Genomic DNA, 18,579 nt, shown 5'->3' on the forward strand with positions numbered 1-18,579 from the left:
ACAAAAGGAGGCCTGTGGCAAGCCACGGTTCACAAACCCCAAAGGATGACAGGCAGTATTGCCAATACTTTGCCTCTCTCTAGCTGATCGCTGGTCTTTGGTATCAGATTCTGAGCCCTAGATGAGACCTTATAGATTAGGAGTTCTGTACGGAGTAAAAGGCCCCAAAGCAATTCCACCCCAGCATTGCCCAGTGACTCAAAGATAAAGGACTCTCTCAGGGTGTGTGAAGTTCAACTCCCCATACTCAAGGAAACTCAGGTACTCAGAGGGAACAAGTTCACCCCAGGCCCGTAACCGAGGAAACACACAGAAGTCAGAGGGAAAAGGGAAGTTTCAATTTTGGTTCTCAAATGTGTATTTCCCTCTCTCTGCACTGAACGCTTGTCTCCTTAATTTAAGTGGAAGTATAGAGAAGTGAAACGTAGAAGTGAGTCACAAATCCTACCTGGGTTAGGCAGACTTTCCCTGATAAGACCCTATCTATGGTAAAGCTCCCACATCACACAAGAAATCTATCTTTATCTTAAGTAATAAGCATTATGCCAGTCAATCTTTCCGTGGCAGGTTGACACATCATTAAACCAAGGCATGAGGATTAAAAAAAAAAAAAAAAAAGGACCCCATCAAACCATCACAACTCCCATTTCTTTCCTATGTAACAACACAATAACAGCAACTCTTAAAATGACAGGATTCCCTACAGCCTGACCAGCTCAATCAAGTCTTTCCAGGTTTTCTCCAAAGATGTCCCATGAACTGGAGTGCTGATCTCAAAGATGGTCCTGAGTGGCCCAAGGAACAGAGGAAACAAAATAACAGAAATAATCGCATTCAAGTGTTTGTAGAAAACTGTTGAAAGTTTTTTGTTTTTTTGTGTTTTTTTGGTTTTTGGTTTTTGGTTTTTTTGGTACCCAATTAGAGATGAGGGGGAGTGGGGGAAGATCTCAAAACTGTGATTAGCGTATTGGTGTTTTTTTTTTTTTTCCCTCTTGCTCCCAATTAAAGAGGGGTTTCTTCTTTCACTAGAGATGCACAGTTATTAAATCATTATGTCCTTCTTTAAAAGGCCAATTTATAACACAGGGCTCCATACTGCTGCCACTTCTGCAAGGTTGCTTATAATGGCTCCATGGAATGCTTTGACTAATTAAATCACACAAGAGATTGTTTCTTAGTAACACACCTGGTCCACGCTTTGTTGTTGGCTTTCATTAAAGCACTGTGTCTCATGCTGCCTTGTAGCATGAAAGGATATTAATCAGGTAAATGGCCATTAAAAGTCATATCAATGTTTGCTGTGCAGTGATTATTTTCTTAAATCTTGAACAAAGGAGGTTTCTTTGAAATCTCACGGCTGGCCTCCAACCACAGGAGAGAACAGCCACATTGAAATGCTTTGTTTTTCAACCTTCCCAAGAAGAAGGAGAAAAAAGGAGCAAAATTCAAGGTGTGGCAAGCAATAAGATTATATTCTCTTTGTTCCACTGGGCTATTTGGGGCAAGGAGGGACAAGTTGAACAAACTGAAATCAGTGTACGGCAAGTGAGGGCAAGAGACAAGAAGCGCTCTCTAAAGCCCCCCCCCCCCCCAATTCCCTGGGAGAGGAAAACTCCACTTTCCAGGCAATGCTGCTAATTAGGTTGCATTTCAGAGCTCTTGTTAGAAATAAAAATGCCCAGGGAATCAAATGCTACTTTCATATTAAAAGGAAAAGAAAAAATGTTGCTAACTGTTTCCTTCTGTCAACAAAGCACCATATATGGTCTCACTGATCAGGTTCTGTATCTGGACTGGGAACGCCGTCTCGCCCATGTGATATTCTTCCCCTCAACCTTGGGGCGGCCCTTCCAAAGGAATATATATTTATATAACCATGACCACTTCCAACAGAGCAAACGTTCCATTCAAGGGAAGAAGGAGGGAGGCTGCACACACATATATTAGGGAAATATTACGACTTTGCCAAAGGCACCTACCTTGGATCCTGCAACCTTTTCTTCTTTTCTGCCATAAATGACCATGGCTCTAGATCGCTGAGTCTGGGGATTACGCACTCTGCTTAAGAACCCAGGCTCTGGAATACCAATTCTGAGGTTGGAATCTCAAGTCTGCACCTTCGTGGCCATGTGCCTGGGAGCAAATTACTTAAACCCTCTGTGCCTTGGTTTTCTCATACAGAAAATGCACACAATCCCAGAAACAACGTGCCCTGGCTGTTAGGAGCATAAAATGAATGTTTTATATATAATGTGCACAGTGTCTCACATAGAGTATTATGTATGATATGCATCACATATATGATTATCTGATACACAGAAAGTCCTCAGTAAACATTAGCTAGAACACGTCTGATAGCTACCAAAGCCTTACCAGGTATATGCTTTCCTTCAACACTGAGGGCAAAATGGGAGACGAGGGACTAAACGCTCTTGGGCCGCTCTCCCCTCGTGACACTGTACCGTGAAGACAGGGGTGTGAGCTCGAACCGGTTCTCACTGAATCTAGGGGAAAGGAAATCAAAGCACTTACCGAAGGTCCCAGCAGGGTCCCCAGCGAGAGGCTGCTGCCCAAGGCGCGTGCACCAGGCCTAGGCTGTCCTCAAGCCCATCGTCCATGCTGTCCCCCGCACGGGGGCCCCCAGAGCAGCGAAGGGGCTGAAATCGAGTCTGTGCACCACGCGTGCGACCGTGTCAGCCCAGAGAGGGCGCCGTTTTCTGCCCTCACGAGGGGGCGGGGGTGACTGTGCCCCACAGCGTCCTCCGATGGAGGAGGCCTCTGGCCATCTGTCCGCTTCCGCCAGCCAGAGGACAACGGGCCAGTCAGCCAGGACCCGAGCTGCAAGGGACGGAGAGGCCAACGCAGACGGGTTCAGCAAGAAAGGAAGCCAAGGGCCGGGAAGCCCAGGGGTGGACCCAACTTTGAACCTGGACTGAACACACTTCCAGGTTTCCTTCTCTCCCCGGGGCAGACCCGCGTTTCTCAGCACCGAGCTCCATTTCGGGCGGAGCGCCCTATGCTGACAGGAGAGCCCGAAACGCCGCCCACACGGACCAGAACCAGCGTGCTTCTGTCGGAGTCTGGGAGAACTTGCCAGTCTTCGGCCGGGACCAGTCACGTGCCCACCTCTTACGCAACAGCTCCGGGGCGAGGGGAGTTTGATTTCTGATTGGCCAGGTCCGGGTCACGGGGTCCTTGGGGCGTCCTGGGTGGGGCCAGAACCACGTGACCTTCGCGGCTCCGGGTCGGAGGCCAGGGGTGGTTGCCCGAGATGCTGCTGTTACTGGAAGGAGCGTGGATAAGCGGTGGCCCAGCAAAAAGGCAGGTGTGCGCTGGAGTGCAGAGGGGAGGCCGTGGAGGACTGGGATGGGGGCAGGAGGAGAAAGAGGGAGGGTGATTGCTCCTCAGATGTGTGTTTACTGGTCTACTAGCCTGCCTCAAGTGGTTGCTGACCGCTGAGCTGACATGGGCACGTCTGAAAGACCTTGCAATGGCTGCAGAAATTGCCCTACATCTCCAAGGCTGCGGTTCTCATATACACTGCCGGTTAAGAATCCCCTGAGTAGCTTTTGAAACATCTCAGGGCCTGCACACCTCCTCCAGAGGGTCTGTTTTAATTGATGGTGGTGGAGGGGAGGTATGGGTTTGTTTGTTTTTTAAGCTCCTCCAAGTGATTGTGTTGGACAGCCAAGTTGGACCACTGTCCCCAGGCACCTGCCTTCCATTCTTTAGTAAACATGACCACAAAAGGCTGGGGGCGGGGAGTGGAATTCATCCAGCTCCCAAGAACTCTCATCCTTGCTAACCAAACCAGTTTTCCCCACTCAGGTCCAAATTCTTGGAAGAATTAAAAGCCAGGGGGGGTGGTGCTTGAGAAGAGACTAGGGTCGGTTCTGTTGGATGTTGAGCGAGTAAGTATACTAAAGAGTACCACATTTTATCTTGTCAGTGCTCTGCTTTCGTGCTGTTCCCCCTAATGTCTTTTGATCCTAGTCTCAACGCCATGATGTCATCATATTAGCTAGTGATACAAATTGACAAAAAGGTGAAACTGCTGGAAAATGTGCTCAGAGGAAGAAATTATTCTCCTGTCCTTACTCTCCCTGCCACCAGTTTCAGTTCTGTTCCTTTTCAGGGAAAGGAGGGAATTCCTTGTTCGTTGCAAGAAGACCCCGTGAGATGTTTATATGAATGCTACATTTGTTAATTACAGGAAGAGATTTACTATTTAATAGGCCAACTTTCTGAGGAGGAAGTGAAAATAACCAGCAACGATACTAACTGTAAACTATCTCCACTTGCTGGATTAAGAAAAGATACATCCACTGCTGAGTTTCTAATCTACTTTGGTTCACTATACTGCTTGAGCCTGCGAGCTCTCCTGTTTGTTTGTTTTTTCATCTGTGATTTTCTTGAACCATTTAACAGGCTAAAGGAAGGCTTAAATTCATGAACACTGGGTCCACAGTAGATTCGTAAGCAGAGAGTTACGGTAAGTGTCTTGGGGTCATCACACATCAGTGTAGGCATATTATATTCAACCACAATTGCCATCCCTTGATGCAGAAAGAAGTACTATCAGGATGCCCTCTCTGGTCTACCCGATACAAAAATTTTATATTGTTAAGATTTAGAGGACTTCCTCCAATGCCACTCTCTTTCCCTGCTTTCACATAGTCACATTTATTCTGTCATTGTGACAGTTTCAGTGCATCTTTTGTTTTGTTCTTTATATCCTCTCTTGTACTTGTAAATCACATCCGTTGCATAGAACGCTTCAATATTTGTTATCCTATTTTGATCCTCTCTGTCACCCTGGGATAGTGAAGTATGTTAAGGACGCAAATGCTGCTAATGATTCCATTCTTTAAGGCTATTTCTGAATCAATGAGTGTACAATTCCATAGCAGATATTTGAAATGCTTCTCAAGTATCACTGCATGTTAATGACCTCCTCTGATGGGTCCATAGACTTTTGATATAACCTAAAAGCACGGATTTTTTTTTTTACCCAGGATTGTGTGCTACCGACACCTTCAGCTAGTCCTTAACCCCACCATCCCACTAAATAGGGCTCGAGTTCAAAGCCACACAGGGACCAGGAAGGGGAAGCAGTTGCATGAGAAGGGATTGGTGGGGACTATGGCGAACCAGAAAGCACGATCCGCTTATCGCCATGGAAAAAAACAAGGGCCAGGTGTTGTTGGGTCTTCCACTGCCTCAAGAGAAATTGTTAATCCAGATCTTTGTGTAATCTCCCTACTTTGGAATTACTGCTAACTAATCTTTTTTACTCTCTCTTTTTAACTCTAGAGGCCAAATAGGCCATTTTTTTCTGGCTGGATTTAACCCTTGAGCTGTCACCTGTGGTTCCAAATGGCCGCGTCAAATTATCTTTCCTCATCCCTGAAAACCCCCTGCACCAAACAGCTTTGATTACCATCTCTGTCTATTTCTGTTGTCCTAAAAGGAACAAATGTGGCGAATTAAAGAAGTGGGTAAACACTAGTATGATGCTGCAAGCAAGTACGCATGTGCGTGTACATGCACGTACATGCAAACGCACACACACACAGACACCCCACCTGAGCAGTGTCATCATCACTACAATCAAATCCTATGGTTGGCCCACCAGGGAAGGTAACCCTAAGGTTCTTCTGAATTAAAAATAATAACAACTGTGATTCTGGGAACAGAAGAGGTAGACAATGAGCTGGAACAGGATGCTGCCCCAGGTGCTTAAACGTTTAGGTTGGACTCTTGAACCACATTCCCTCCTACTCCTTCTGAGCTTCTGTGATCAAACCCTGATCTATCAGGTTGCCCTGGAGCCCAGATCTCCCTTCTGTGTTTCCAGGTTGCTTCCCCTGCCCCTTCTTCTATTCTGTTCATCCTTCACAGAAGCTCAAGACACATCTTCTTCCAGAAATTTCCCTGGCTGCTTTAGCCCCAGAGAAATTTCTTCCTCCTCAAATTTTGGTCATGCTTATAATCTAGCCATTCCACTTTGCCACTTTTGTTACATCCAGCTTTTCCACTTTAATGCATAGTTGCATCCCTAAGAGATTATCATTATGGAAAATGTTGTTTAAAAAGCCATTGTTTTGATGGGGAAAATAGAAATTAGAGGGCAGAGAGCTTCCGAATCACAGGAACTGATTATATTTTCTGTACTCATTTAAGAATAATAGATGATTGTATATAGCTATGAAATATAAATATCACTGAACAAATCCAGTATCGGAATAAGTTTAACCTCTGCTCAAGCCAAGTCCTTGGTCTTTTTATACACATTCTTAACACTTTTTTTCATTCATTCAATAACTCATTCGTTCAGTAAATATTTCTTGAGCTCCTACTATGTGTCAGACACTGATCTAGATGCAAGTGTACAACAGTAAACAAAAGAGAAGATTCCTCCTGCCACTGAATAGACATTATACTAGGGCAAGTAAACAATTTCAGACAGCAATTAGTACCATGAAGAGAAATAGGCTGACAGACTAGAGAATGCCTGGGCATGTGAGTAAGGGAGCAAGCTTAGCGAGCCGATGGAATATACAAAAGGTAACATGCAAAGCCACTCAGACAAAAAGATTCCATCGCATGTACAACAGGGTTTTGTTTTGCTATATAAATCGAAATTGCTACTCTTGAGACTCTGCTAGCTACCTAGCTTCATTTTTAACACTGAAACTGAAGTATGACTTCATGCAGCCAAGTGCAGGATCAGTGTGCAGCTCAATAAATTTTCTCCAAGTGAACATACCCATGTGTCTACCCTGATCAAGAAGTTGAACATCATTGTCCCCCATCCCCTAGAAGACCCCCTCGTGCCCCTTTTCAATGACTAACACCCTTCCGTTTATTAGCTTAGCCTGGTTTTTATATCGGTATAAATGAAATCCTAAAGTATTATTTGATACTCTTTTACTAACTACAAGTTATTTCTCTACTATGCATTTGACTGTGGGCATTCAATTATTTCCAGTTTGGGACAATTAAAAATAGCGCCATCATGAACATTCTAGTTCCAGTCTCTTGGTCCATATATGTATATATTTCTGTTTATTATGTAAGGTGTTTTACGTCCAGCTTTAGTAGATACTGCCAAAGTAGCTGCACTAACTTATGGTACAGCTGTGGATGTTTCCTCACTCCCTTAAAGTTGATCTACAAAACTTCGTAGTGTTATATAAGAAAACGTACCAGTTTTTTTTCCCTTAAAGATAGTGTTTTATATGGCCTTTAAAGAAATCCTTGTCTACAGAAATCCTTGTCTAAAGAAATCAGCTGCAAGTGGCAGGGGCTACAAATTACCCCACTGACGTTTCTCTTGGGAAAGAGGTTCATGAGAATCCTCAGGGTATTTCTTCCAGAAGTTATATGAAGTGAATCTTAGTGGTACATGGGGTGGACTGTAGAGGATATTGCCATTGGCCAGGCCTTGTGTTGGGACATATATCTGGCCTTGTAACATATATCTACACCTAGTTCTCTGAGCCTTTATCCCTTTCTTCCATTATCTATGTAGTGATTCCTCACTGTGGCATTTCTGTCTTCATTGACTTTTCTACTTCATTTAATGTAGGCTATTACTACTTCCATGCCTGTAGAAGCCACTCTAACAGTGTGTTTGCATATCTTGTAGGGACTTTGCCAGGATGTTACACTCTATATCTTGACAGAATCTTCACAAATCAATACACTCTGTTTTGTGGAATCTTATGTTTTGACCGTAGCTCCAGCACCCTCAGACTATAGTCCCATGCACGTTTTCTGGCTCCTGTTGGTACATGTTGGCTATATCCTGCTTCTGCTTTCAAGTCTAGCCCTTTTTCCTCTCTCATGAGGCCCAGTATAGCCTTGCCAGATCATCTTGGACTTGACCCTTGTTATTTACTGGCTTATTGGCTGAAAGGAAACTAGGGGCAGATCCTGGGCAGGGGAAAAATATCTGCAATCTTCAAATAAGGGGAAGCAGTCCATTAAGGGAAGTGCACACCATTTCTAGAGGTTCAGTGGTTCAGAGGAATCTTAAGATTCAAGATTTTAGTCTGCTTTAATTCTCTTCTTTCCTGATCAAGGCCAACACATCACAAGCATGCTGTCTTAGTCTGTTTGGGCTGCTGTAACAAAATACCACAGATGCGTGGTACTTTTACTTCTCATAGTTCTGGAAACTGGAAAGTCCAAAATCATAGTGCCAACAAATGTGGTGTCTGGTGGGAACCTGCTTCCTCTTACAGGGTGCCTTCAGGCTGTGTCCTTACATAGCAGAAGGGAGCTTGAAAGCTCTGTGGGGCATGTTCTCTAGGAGCACTATTCCTGGTCATTGTGGTTCCACTCTCATGGCCTAGCCATCTCCCAAAGGCCCCACCTCCAAATACTTTCACTTTAGGGTTTAATTTCAACAAAGGAATTTGGGGGTGGCAGGAAGACACATTTGGACCATAATTCATGGCTATGTTTACAGTTTAACTTTTGGAGCTCCCTCACTCATGAGAGTCCTGGGCTGTGGAAGATGCAGACCTCTTTATATGCTACCAAGAAAGCCCCCTGGATCTCCTTCTTAACTTTTAATTGCCAATTTATCACTCTCAGCCTTTTGTTCTCTTTCTCCAAAGCATCAGTGAAGCTTAGCGACAGCTAGCCAAACCCACGGTTCTTTGTGTTATGGTTGCCACACGTCTCCCAGATGCCTGTTGTTGCACCAGGTTGTGAATTCCTTTCTGCCAGAATGCTATCCCAGTTTGCCACCAGTAACAACACTGATTACACTGCTACCTCATGCCAGGGGCTGTGTTCTACTTACCACCAACAATGAGTCCTTCTTGCCATTCAGGCAGCTGGCAGTTCGGCTCCATGTTTACATCTGCATTCTCCACCCACTTCTCATACCAACTATTATGGGTCTGGTTCCCCAAAAGCAGAATCTGAGATGAGGACCAGAATGTGGAAGGCTTCTTAGTGCAGCTTTTGGGATCAACACCCCTGGAAGGGATATGAATGAAGGAGGACTGAACAGAGGGAGAAGCTAGATTCTTCCCGAGAAGGGGGTGTGGCCTTGAGCAAGATTACCCTTTTTACCTGAGAAATACTGGAGAGCTTCCTGCAGAGAGCCCTCAGTGGTACCTCACTTTAGAATGTAATATAATTTACCATGTGAACTGAATACAGAGTTCACATGATAATCCCAGGGTTTTTTTTTTTTAAAGAATTTGTCTGGAAACATGTTGAATTTAAGCAAATGCATCTTTTCTACCTATTAAAATAATCATATAATCTATTGAGATTATTTTCCTCTATTCCATTCACATGACAAATTACAGTGACTTCAAAATGTGAAACCCAGCTTAGATTTCTTTTTACACACCTGTTGATTTCATTTGCTAGATTTGTGGCATTTGACTTTTATGTCTATAAAATTTTTTGAGAGATCAGTCTACATATTACCATTTTGTAATGCTTTATCATATCTGGCTACAAAGGTTATGCTGCTTTCATAAAATGAATCAGAAGTATTCTCTCCATTTGCATAAGACTGGTAATATTTTTTCTTTAACCATTTGAATGAATTCCTTGGTTAATCCATCTAAAACCAGAGTTTCTTTGGGAGGATTCCTTTTCTTGATTAGATATAGGACTATTCAGATTTTTTCTTTCTTCTTACGTCAGTTTTGGTAAGTTGTGTTCTTATGAATTTACTTATTGCATCTAAACTGCCAAACGTTTCTATTCAGATTCTCATCCTTTTGAAAGCCTTCTTCTAAACTTTCTACTTGGTTTTTTCTGCTCTTTGCCTTGAACTACTTTTGAATTGGAAATTGCTTTAAGTGGAAAAATGAGTATACTATTAGACTTACTTCTCTGTACTTTCTTTCCCTCCAAGATCTTGACCTCTCCAATCTCCTTACCTTAGTATCTCTCTAATACTTTCAAAACCATATCTTTCTAAACTTTGCTCAGTGTTTCTAGTTGTTCTTAGCAGGAGGGTTGGTCTGCTCCTCCATGAAAAATGGAAATGGAAGAACTTCCCATATGATTATAATAAATATCTGACTGGTAAGTGCAAATGGCATTCTCTAATTAACCTATCTCATATTCAAATATTGTTAGGAATATTTGTGCTAGATAAGAACACCTGTTTATTCTTGTATTGCACTCTATTTGTCTCTAATATAGCAATCTTCTTAAATAGAGTGACAATGTATCTGTCGATGGAGAAGCAGATTGGGATCTAAGTACTGAAAGCTTATTCATGCAATTTGAAAATCACTAACGTTATCATCACTTTAAGCGTATTAAGTGTTCTCAATTAATATAGTCTGTTACTATCACTATTATTGTAAGTGCCTTGTTATGTGTCTATAAGATAGCTCTCAGCAAAACAATGAAGAAAATTGTCACAGTAATATAATTGGCTGAGAATGACTTAGTTACTTACCAAATTCAGCAAACTTTGTCTAATGGACCAGCAATCATTATGTAGAACTAAATGTTTGATTCTTTCTTACCTAAAAAAATAAAAATAAAAATAAACAAATTTTAAAAAAGAAAACTTAGGTTATGATCATCACTACTTATCTTAATCTCCTTATTAAAATCAGAACTCATCTAGTTTCAGACCAGACACCCATATAAAACAGTGTGACACAATCATAAAATACATATTCTAGCAAAGAAAGGTGTATGTAGCTAAAGCCAAGAGGTGAAAAACTAATAAATTCAAAATTCAATGAAACTGTCTATCTTCTCTACTTAAATACTTGAGAGAAAGGTAAATTTTGAAGGATATAAACTCTTCCCATTTGTCCAAATAGAAGCCAACATCATTAGATGGTTTCCTGCATTTCTGTTTTGCCTTAGGAAGCTGCAATGTCACACAATTCCAAAGCGATATTATTAGCCAAATGGCCAATGATTTTAAGAACCAAGCATTTTAAGAACAACCATACTTTCAGGAATTATGATAGATTCTGGCTGCAGGTGGAAACGATAGTGGTAGGAAAATTTCAATTGCTGGTTGCTTGGTTATACTCTTCTCTAAAATGTCTCTCGTTAACCTGATCTCTCTCTTTAGAACTTTGTGTTTAAAACAAAGGCACACATTCAAAGCAGGCTATAATTGCAATCTTTCAGCAAAAAATCATTTACCAAAACATGCCTTTCAGAATGTGGTACAATTTATCACCCCCACGGTGCATGACACACAATTACATTTGTCACTGCTTTAATTGGATATTACATGTCAGTAATGACTCATCAGCTCCAGAAGTTATGAAAGATAAATTCCTTACTACCGAACCTCAGAATTTGCTCCAAAAATAAAGCTAAAAAATCATTTATTTCTCAGTAAGGGTGGAAGCTACATTTGGAAGAAACGCTAATCCCTGTTTCAGAAAAATAACAATGTATTTCATTTATTGACAGCAAGATGATTGCCCACAGTGTTTCTCATTACCCCTAGATCACAAATGAGTAAATCACTGTCAGACAAACCAAGGTTAAAACCGAGTGTGTACATTTTAACAAGGTGCAGCAAGTGAATGAATGAACGAATAATAAATAGGTAAATAAATAAATAAATAAATAAATAAATAAATATTTAAGGGCTCCATCACTAGGAGAGAATTACTAACCCAGAGAATTTTTCAGATCCTGTGATCTGATAAGCTCTGCAACCCAGTCAATGCTGGAATTAAATTAGGCTTCAGAAAATGAATATTTCATTTTTAAGATTCTGTTGCTTGGAGACCTGAAAAGAGAAGGCTGGTTTAGCCCAAGACAAGAGAGATGTTATGAGGGCCGGCATTTTCGACTCCTGGAAACTGCCAGAGAATGCCTAGGAAAAATTACACAAGAGAGGTGAGACAATGATGATGGTACAGATGAATGCATTATAAATGCCACAATGCGTGTCATTTCTTCCAAGCTAAAGAAGTCTCTGTCTCCCTTTCACTCGCATTACTAAGACTTAAATTGGACACAATATCATGATACCGTAGACCCCCAACTACCTTCTGTTTTAACAGACACAATTTTTGAAAAGCAAACCAAATATAGCCTCAGTGGCAAAACAGAGGGATACTTCTCTTACTAAGGAGGTTCAACAAGAGATAGAAATATGTAAAGTCACATTTACATGTTGGATGTACCTACACTCACCTGGCTACATTTTAGTCAGGACTACACATAATGAATACGCTTTCCTTCATCACCCCTTACATGAAGCTGGAGCACCTATAGGAGATCTTCCACTTTGGGGGGACAGTAGATGCTAATTATTTCCCAGTTTCTGTAATAACGGAATCACCTGAGCTTCGCATAGGCACATGACCACCCATCTAAAGATTACTTTTCCCAGCCTTCTTGGTAGGGAGGTGTGGCCATGTGAATGAATATGTTTTGAACAATGAGATTCAGGCAGAAACTGTGTGTAACCTACAGATTATGATTTTTTGTAAAGAGGCTCCTACCTTCTACTTCCTGTTTTCCCTTCAGGTGGGCTATTGTGCAAAGGTAATGGAGTGAGCCAGATTTAACCATGCAGAGCTCTAATTAGGGCATGACAGAGCAGCAAGATAGAAGTAACCCAGATCCTTGGATGACCTTATGGAACAAAGTACCTTAACAAACCTGTACCTCCTGCCCAATTTTGGAGTGTAGCAGAAGAGAGAAATTAATGTCTATCATCAATCTGCATGTGGGGGCCTCTTTTTTACTGCAATGTAGCCTTTCCTTAATGAACACATTAGATTTGGGTAGCCATGGTCTCAAGAGACAATTTTGCCTCCTATCATTTGTTCAATTTTATCACTATTATAACCTTTTCTTGATTCTCATCTTCCTTCCTCGGTTCTTTATGTTACATACAAATTGGGCTGACTATGGCCCTCCAAGGCCTTGTTTGAGCCACCTCTTTCCTTTTTGGTTACTGTTAGCCTCCGCCCAATCTCCGTTCAGAATTTGAGCAAGCGTTCCAAACGTGATAGGTGTCTCCTTCTAAAGATGACTTTGCCTCCTTGACCACAGTGACTGCCCAGGAAATAGGCATGTGACAGGAGCTGGGAAAGTCAGAGTTCTTTCCTGGAATCTTCCTGAAGAGTAGGCACTTTTTCTCTTGTGAAACAGAAATTTCTTGGCTTGCGAAGCTCTTTTGCAATTACCAAGAATGAGGTCAATGTACAGAAAGGAAGAAGATAGAGCCCTTCGTTTTTTCCAGTTACCCTAGGCCAAACACCTAAACTTCACAGGCCATATGAACACCCCCCCCCCCGCCACCCCCCAAAAAGTTACTTTGGCCCTGGCTGGTTTGAACTGAGTTCTTCAGGTAACAAATAAAAGATTCCTAATGAGTGATCTCTGCAGTTTAATCTTATTGCAACTCTATCCTTACATGCTTAAAATGGGCCTTTGTTTTTTTTCCCTAGGTGCATCAAAAGTCAAACAGTAAAAGATTAAGAAACCCCAGTGCCATATGGTTATAGATCCACATGTTATATGTCATCAAACTTCACTCTTCAAATCATGATTTTATTCTTTGAGGCTACGCATAAGTTACTGGAATCCATAAATGTAGTCCTAATTTTGTGACTGCCATTCTACACCAAAGGGTCAGTTCAAAGCAGCGGCAAAATCATACGAGAAAAGTGTTTTTTTTCTGTGATGATTTCTGCTCAGCACGCAACATGGAGGTTAACCACCTGGAAAAAAGAAAAATAAACTGTAATGCTAAGCCTGAAAAGCGTATATATAACACTGTAAGAATGACTGCTCTTTTCTGTACATGTGAATAATGGAAAATGAAAAGGTTGATATGCTATCTGTTTATAAAGTGAGGGCCATCTTGCAGGCCAGGTTTGATTAAAGAATCAATCTCAATGGTCTAACTACATCATTTTAAAAAGAAATCGAAGGGCGAGAGGCAGTCACTTCTAACTTTAGAGTGGGGCACTCTGGGAATCCGCAGAGATGAACGGGATGGCTATGTTAATAGCGGGCTGTTTCCCTATTGCCAAGGCACCAATCTGATTGTTCAAGATAAGGAACTCTCTTTGAATGACTGATGAAGAGCAATTCCTCGTGACAGACGGAGACTTAATTTTAACCGAATAAAACTACTTGCTGAAGAGTGCAGGAGCCATTTCTGAGGTGTGAGACCGCATGGGCAATACACATTTAAGGAAGAATTTCTTTCATGTTCTTTGGCACCAAAACTACTCCCAAGAAGCCAAGTGGAGAATAATCCCTATGACAAATAGGGACTGACAAGGGCCACCACATCAAAATTCTCCTCTCTTCAACTGCCACTCATGATTGATTGACAGAGTAGAGTCCCTTTTGGTAGAGCCTCAAAGATAAACTTATTTTCAGTCTAATAGCCAGTAGGATTGTGTTCTAGCCTTTCCCATGATTGTTGGGCTCATACTAATATTCCGTGTCCAGCAAGGACTAAGAGAAGCCTGTAAGGAAGAAGAGTAGCAGTAGGTGAGCTGTGTTTTTCATTTTTATTATAATTCTTATTATGTATTAATTGTTATATGTTCTTAATTATGTACATATTCTTCACTGTGTGTATATTCTTAATTACATGTACATTCTTCATTGTTCCCAACGTACCTATTTTTCTTTGGATTGTGGCTGGGCCAATAAGTACGTTGCTTTCTTCTCCAATCACATAATAAGTGGTTATTGTGCTGTAGAACTACTAGACAGGATGAAAAGTCAAAAGACAGTACCAGACATTCTCTTCCAAGAGGTTAATAATCCATTTGCGGCAGGGGGAGGGGAAGGACTCAGAGCAGAAAGCAATGTGAAAACCTCAACAACCCCAGCCTACTGAAACATGCTTCTGCTTAAGTGGAAGAGACTGATAATTCCTAAATTTCAGTCACGTGCATGCTAATCTGATGTGGTTTTCTTTTGCCATTTTCGCATGCCACTAGAGGTGCTATTATTTACACGACGTTTTTATGTAAAGGAAAGCAGTTACTTTTTTCCTTAAATAACCCCACAGTCCAAGGAAATTTAAAGGTCTTTACCACAAATGGTAACCTCATTTCCCATAAGTCAGTATGTATAAAAGGAAATACACTAAAAATAAAACGATGTTATAAAATTTCAGCTAGATATTTTTGCCTGCTGAAAGCTGAGACCTGCTATGTATGTGTATCGTCTCAAATCATTTTTCCTTCACCCGAAGTCATCAAAGCACTGCAAATAGTATGCACCCTATAGTTAGGGAGCTACTAGTTGGAAAATAACGGTAGAAGGCATTCACAAAAGGGACTGATCTCTGGGCCAGGTCACCTGCCGAGGCTTCATGAAGGATGTAGCATCTGAGTGGAACTTGAGTAGATAGGATTGTCCTACTATTAGACCCAGGGATGGAAATGATTTTGGCATTTACAGAGAAGAGTTGAGATACAGGAACAGTATAAGTGGTGCTAGCTATGCTTTTTTTTTATTTTACTTTCAATGATTTATTTTTTTTTCTTTTTTCTTTTAATATGAAATTTATTGTCCAATTGGTTTCCATACAACACCCAGTGCCCCTCCCAACAGGTGCCCTCCTCGATGAGCATCACGCGCCATCCCCTCCCTCCCACCCCCCATCAACCCTCAGTTTATTCTCAGTTTTTAAGAGTCTCTTATGGTTTGCCTCCCTCCCTAACTTTTTTTTTCCTTCCCCTCCCCCATGGTCTTCTGTTAAGTTTCTTGGGATCCACATAAGAGTGAAAACATATGGTATCTGTCTTTCTCTGACTGACTTATTTCACTTAGCATCACACTCTCCAGTTCCATCCACGTTGCTACAAAGGGCCATATTTCGTTCTTTCTCATTGCCATGTAGTACTCCATTGTGTATATAAACCACAATTTCTTTATCCATTCATCAGTTGATGGACATTTAGGTTCTTTCCATAATTTGGCTATTGTTGAAAGTGCTGCTATAAACATTGTTTATATGTTTATAACATAACTCCTGTACCCAAAGCCCATGTTTTCTACTGCACACTATGTTTCCAGTGAAAGCATGAAATGAAAGCCATGGGCCGTCTTGGGAAATTCCCCTAAAAGGACTCTGTAATGGGAGTTAGGAACACAGAAGAGGTGAATGGAGCTTCTCCTTTGCTAAGACTCTGAGCAACAGAGGCTAATAAGACCCAGGTAGATGGGCAGGTGCCCCAGCATTTCCTTCCCTTCTGGAATATTGTAGTTTGTCCTTCAGTAATGGAAACAACAGTTTCACGTTGGGCCTCCCACCTCTGAAACTGGAAAATATCAACTGTGCGTATCAGCAGCATCAGTGACCAAAAGTTGACCTTGCTGAGTTAATCAGTAGAGAAACTAATCAGTTGGAAAAATGCAAATTTGTTTTCTGCACAGAGTTGGAAACTCATTACACTGAACCACTCCTTAAATTAAGTTCAGAGTAGTGACTCAAAATCTGGGTCAGATAAGGAACAATGTAAGGCTGCAATAATCAGACTCGAGAGCCGTAGCACTCTCTAAATCCTATCATTTAAGGTATTTATATTAATTTCTCAATAGGCTCCTTAACTGCATCTGCAGCACAGAAAATGGCCAACTCGGTTCGGATTAGATTGTTTTTTTCTAGCTATTACATATTTATATGAACGGACATTTTCTGTAATGCATTTTGGTTCAGAGTTTGAACGGTGCACCTGCCCCTTTAGTCCAACTGTCAACCTTAAGCAGCTTCATCTTTCTAAATAAACAGTGGGTTGCCATAGCAATACAGTACCTGGGTCGCAAGATTCCAGAGGTGAACATCTCATGGGCTAACCTCATCGCTTGTTCCTTGGAACCTCAGGGGAACCACGTCTGAGAAACCTGAACTGTGTTGTTGCTGTTGTTTTCCAAAAAGTCAGTTATGATTTAAAAGCAATGGTTATCATCGAGTACCCCAGTGGGACAAATTGGTAATGGCACGCCAGTTCCTTTACTTACCATCCCCCAAACGGTCAAGCGACTTCAGGAAAAATGACACTGTCCCTCTGCGCTTTTGCTAACTTCCCTTCCAGGTTGCCTTGGAAAACTCTGTGCCCATCAACTCAGAAGACACCTGCTACAAAGTGTCCCTGATGGAGAGAGCACTTCACAAAATCCGGAGTATGTGCAGGAAGAGATTCTCTAATTCAGCCCTCTGTCTCGTGGTTTAATAATCACCAACAGGATAGAAGTGTCTAGAGTTTAAATCCAAAATGCCTTAGGATTCAAAATAAAGATTATTTTGACTAACACATTTCATTTCTTTATGCCCCTACTATGTTCCTGGCAAAAGGTCAAATTGTTGGAAGTTGAAAACTTAATTGGACACAACACATCAAAAAGCTACTGATCTAGCAGGCAAGGCAGATACATTGTTACCTAATAGAGACATGAGTGCTATTCTAGAAGTATCTACAAAGGAGGGGCAAGAGTAGTTCGGTTTTGTCTCTCTCCCCTAAAAGTCTTAAAACTAACAAAACTTAGGTAAGTCTGTTTAACCTGAAGAAACGATAATGGGGGAGGGAGGCTGTGGGTATCGTTTGCTATCTTCAGATAGCTGAGGAGCTACCCCAGAGAAGGTGGAATAGTATTTCTTTGAGGAGCTTAAGAAAGCATATCTGGTTAAATATTTATAAGACCCATTTTAATTGGACAACAGAAAGAGAGTTCTGCCAGGTACGTTGTTCCCATAAGAGGCTAGCTTCATTGTGAACCACTGAGTTAGTCTATCTCTGTGCTACCAATAGCCACTCAGACATTTTTTTCACCTTACTGGCCATGTTTTCTTGTCTTTGCTACAAGCTCACTTCCCTGGCAATGTCCTTTATCCTTATGTCCTGTGAAGAGACAGTCCCACTCAGCCATGTAATATCACATCACCGCACCCCACCCCAGCTTTGAGAATTCGTTCTGGATGAGACACATAACACGAGGCCAGGCAATCTTGTGCTGGCTAGCAACCAGCTGGGGGCGGTCTTTCCTGCAAATCTGAATTAAGAGCCACAGAGACTGTGGTTGTTTGGGCCTGGACATGTCCACTTCTTAGACTCACGAATTGTGGCCCTATTGGGCTGTGTAGACATAGACATCAGCAGCTCAAAGAGAAGCCACCAAGAAAAAAAGGTGTGACAAACCACACGGGCACTGAGGGAGAGAGACAGGACCTAGCAGCCCCTAAAACTGAGGGCAGGGCTTTGATTTGCACTGGCTTCTAATTTCTATTTCCCACGGAGCTGGCTGGACTCTCAGTTTTCTTGTCAAATCCTTAATATAAGCCTCCTTTTTTGAATTAGCTTCAGTATGTTTCTGTTCTGTGCGAACAATGATCCTTATTAGAACATTAACAAATATAAACAAGCTTATATTTCTCTATCAAGAATGAAGCCAGCAACCTGAACCAAAACGATACTTTAATTAAATGTTGACACCTGGATTTTGTTGTTATTAACATTATTCTATTATCTTCTTTTTTCTTTGTTCTTACACATGGAGAATAGTTTGAGAGGACCCAAGAATGCTGGGATCAAAATCGATTCCCCCTAGAATTTTGGAATTACTTGT

The 18,579-nt window shown here is 41.6% G+C and overlaps 3 long non-coding RNA genes across 3 annotated transcripts in view; all 3 read left to right on the plus strand.

Annotated features, from left to right (window-relative positions):
- The first annotated feature begins 3,213 nt into the window (after positions 1-3,213).
- LOC122234332 lies at positions 3,214-5,508 on the plus strand. The gene is made up of 3 exons (XR_006212100.1): positions 3,214-3,325; positions 4,429-4,492; positions 5,314-5,508. It is a non-coding gene; the product is annotated as an uncharacterized LOC122234332 (long non-coding RNA).
- Positions 5,509-16,785: 11,277 nt separating this feature from the next.
- On the plus strand, positions 16,786-17,272 carry LOC122234202. The gene is made up of 2 exons (XR_006211979.1): positions 16,786-16,949; positions 17,052-17,272. It is a non-coding gene; the product is annotated as an uncharacterized LOC122234202 (long non-coding RNA).
- A 158-nt stretch (positions 17,273-17,430) lies between these two features.
- Positions 17,431-18,579, plus strand: part of LOC122234103 — a 7,263-nt gene continuing 6,114 nt past the window's right edge. Inside the window, exon 1 of the long non-coding RNA XR_006211838.1 lies at positions 17,431-17,502. This is a non-coding gene — a long non-coding RNA (uncharacterized LOC122234103). The remainder of the gene's footprint in view (positions 17,503-18,579) is intronic.

This window comes from Panthera tigris, chromosome E2, assembly GCF_018350195.1.
Source record: "Panthera tigris isolate Pti1 chromosome E2, P.tigris_Pti1_mat1.1, whole genome shotgun sequence".
Taxonomy (NCBI): domain Eukaryota; kingdom Metazoa; phylum Chordata; class Mammalia; order Carnivora; family Felidae; genus Panthera; species Panthera tigris.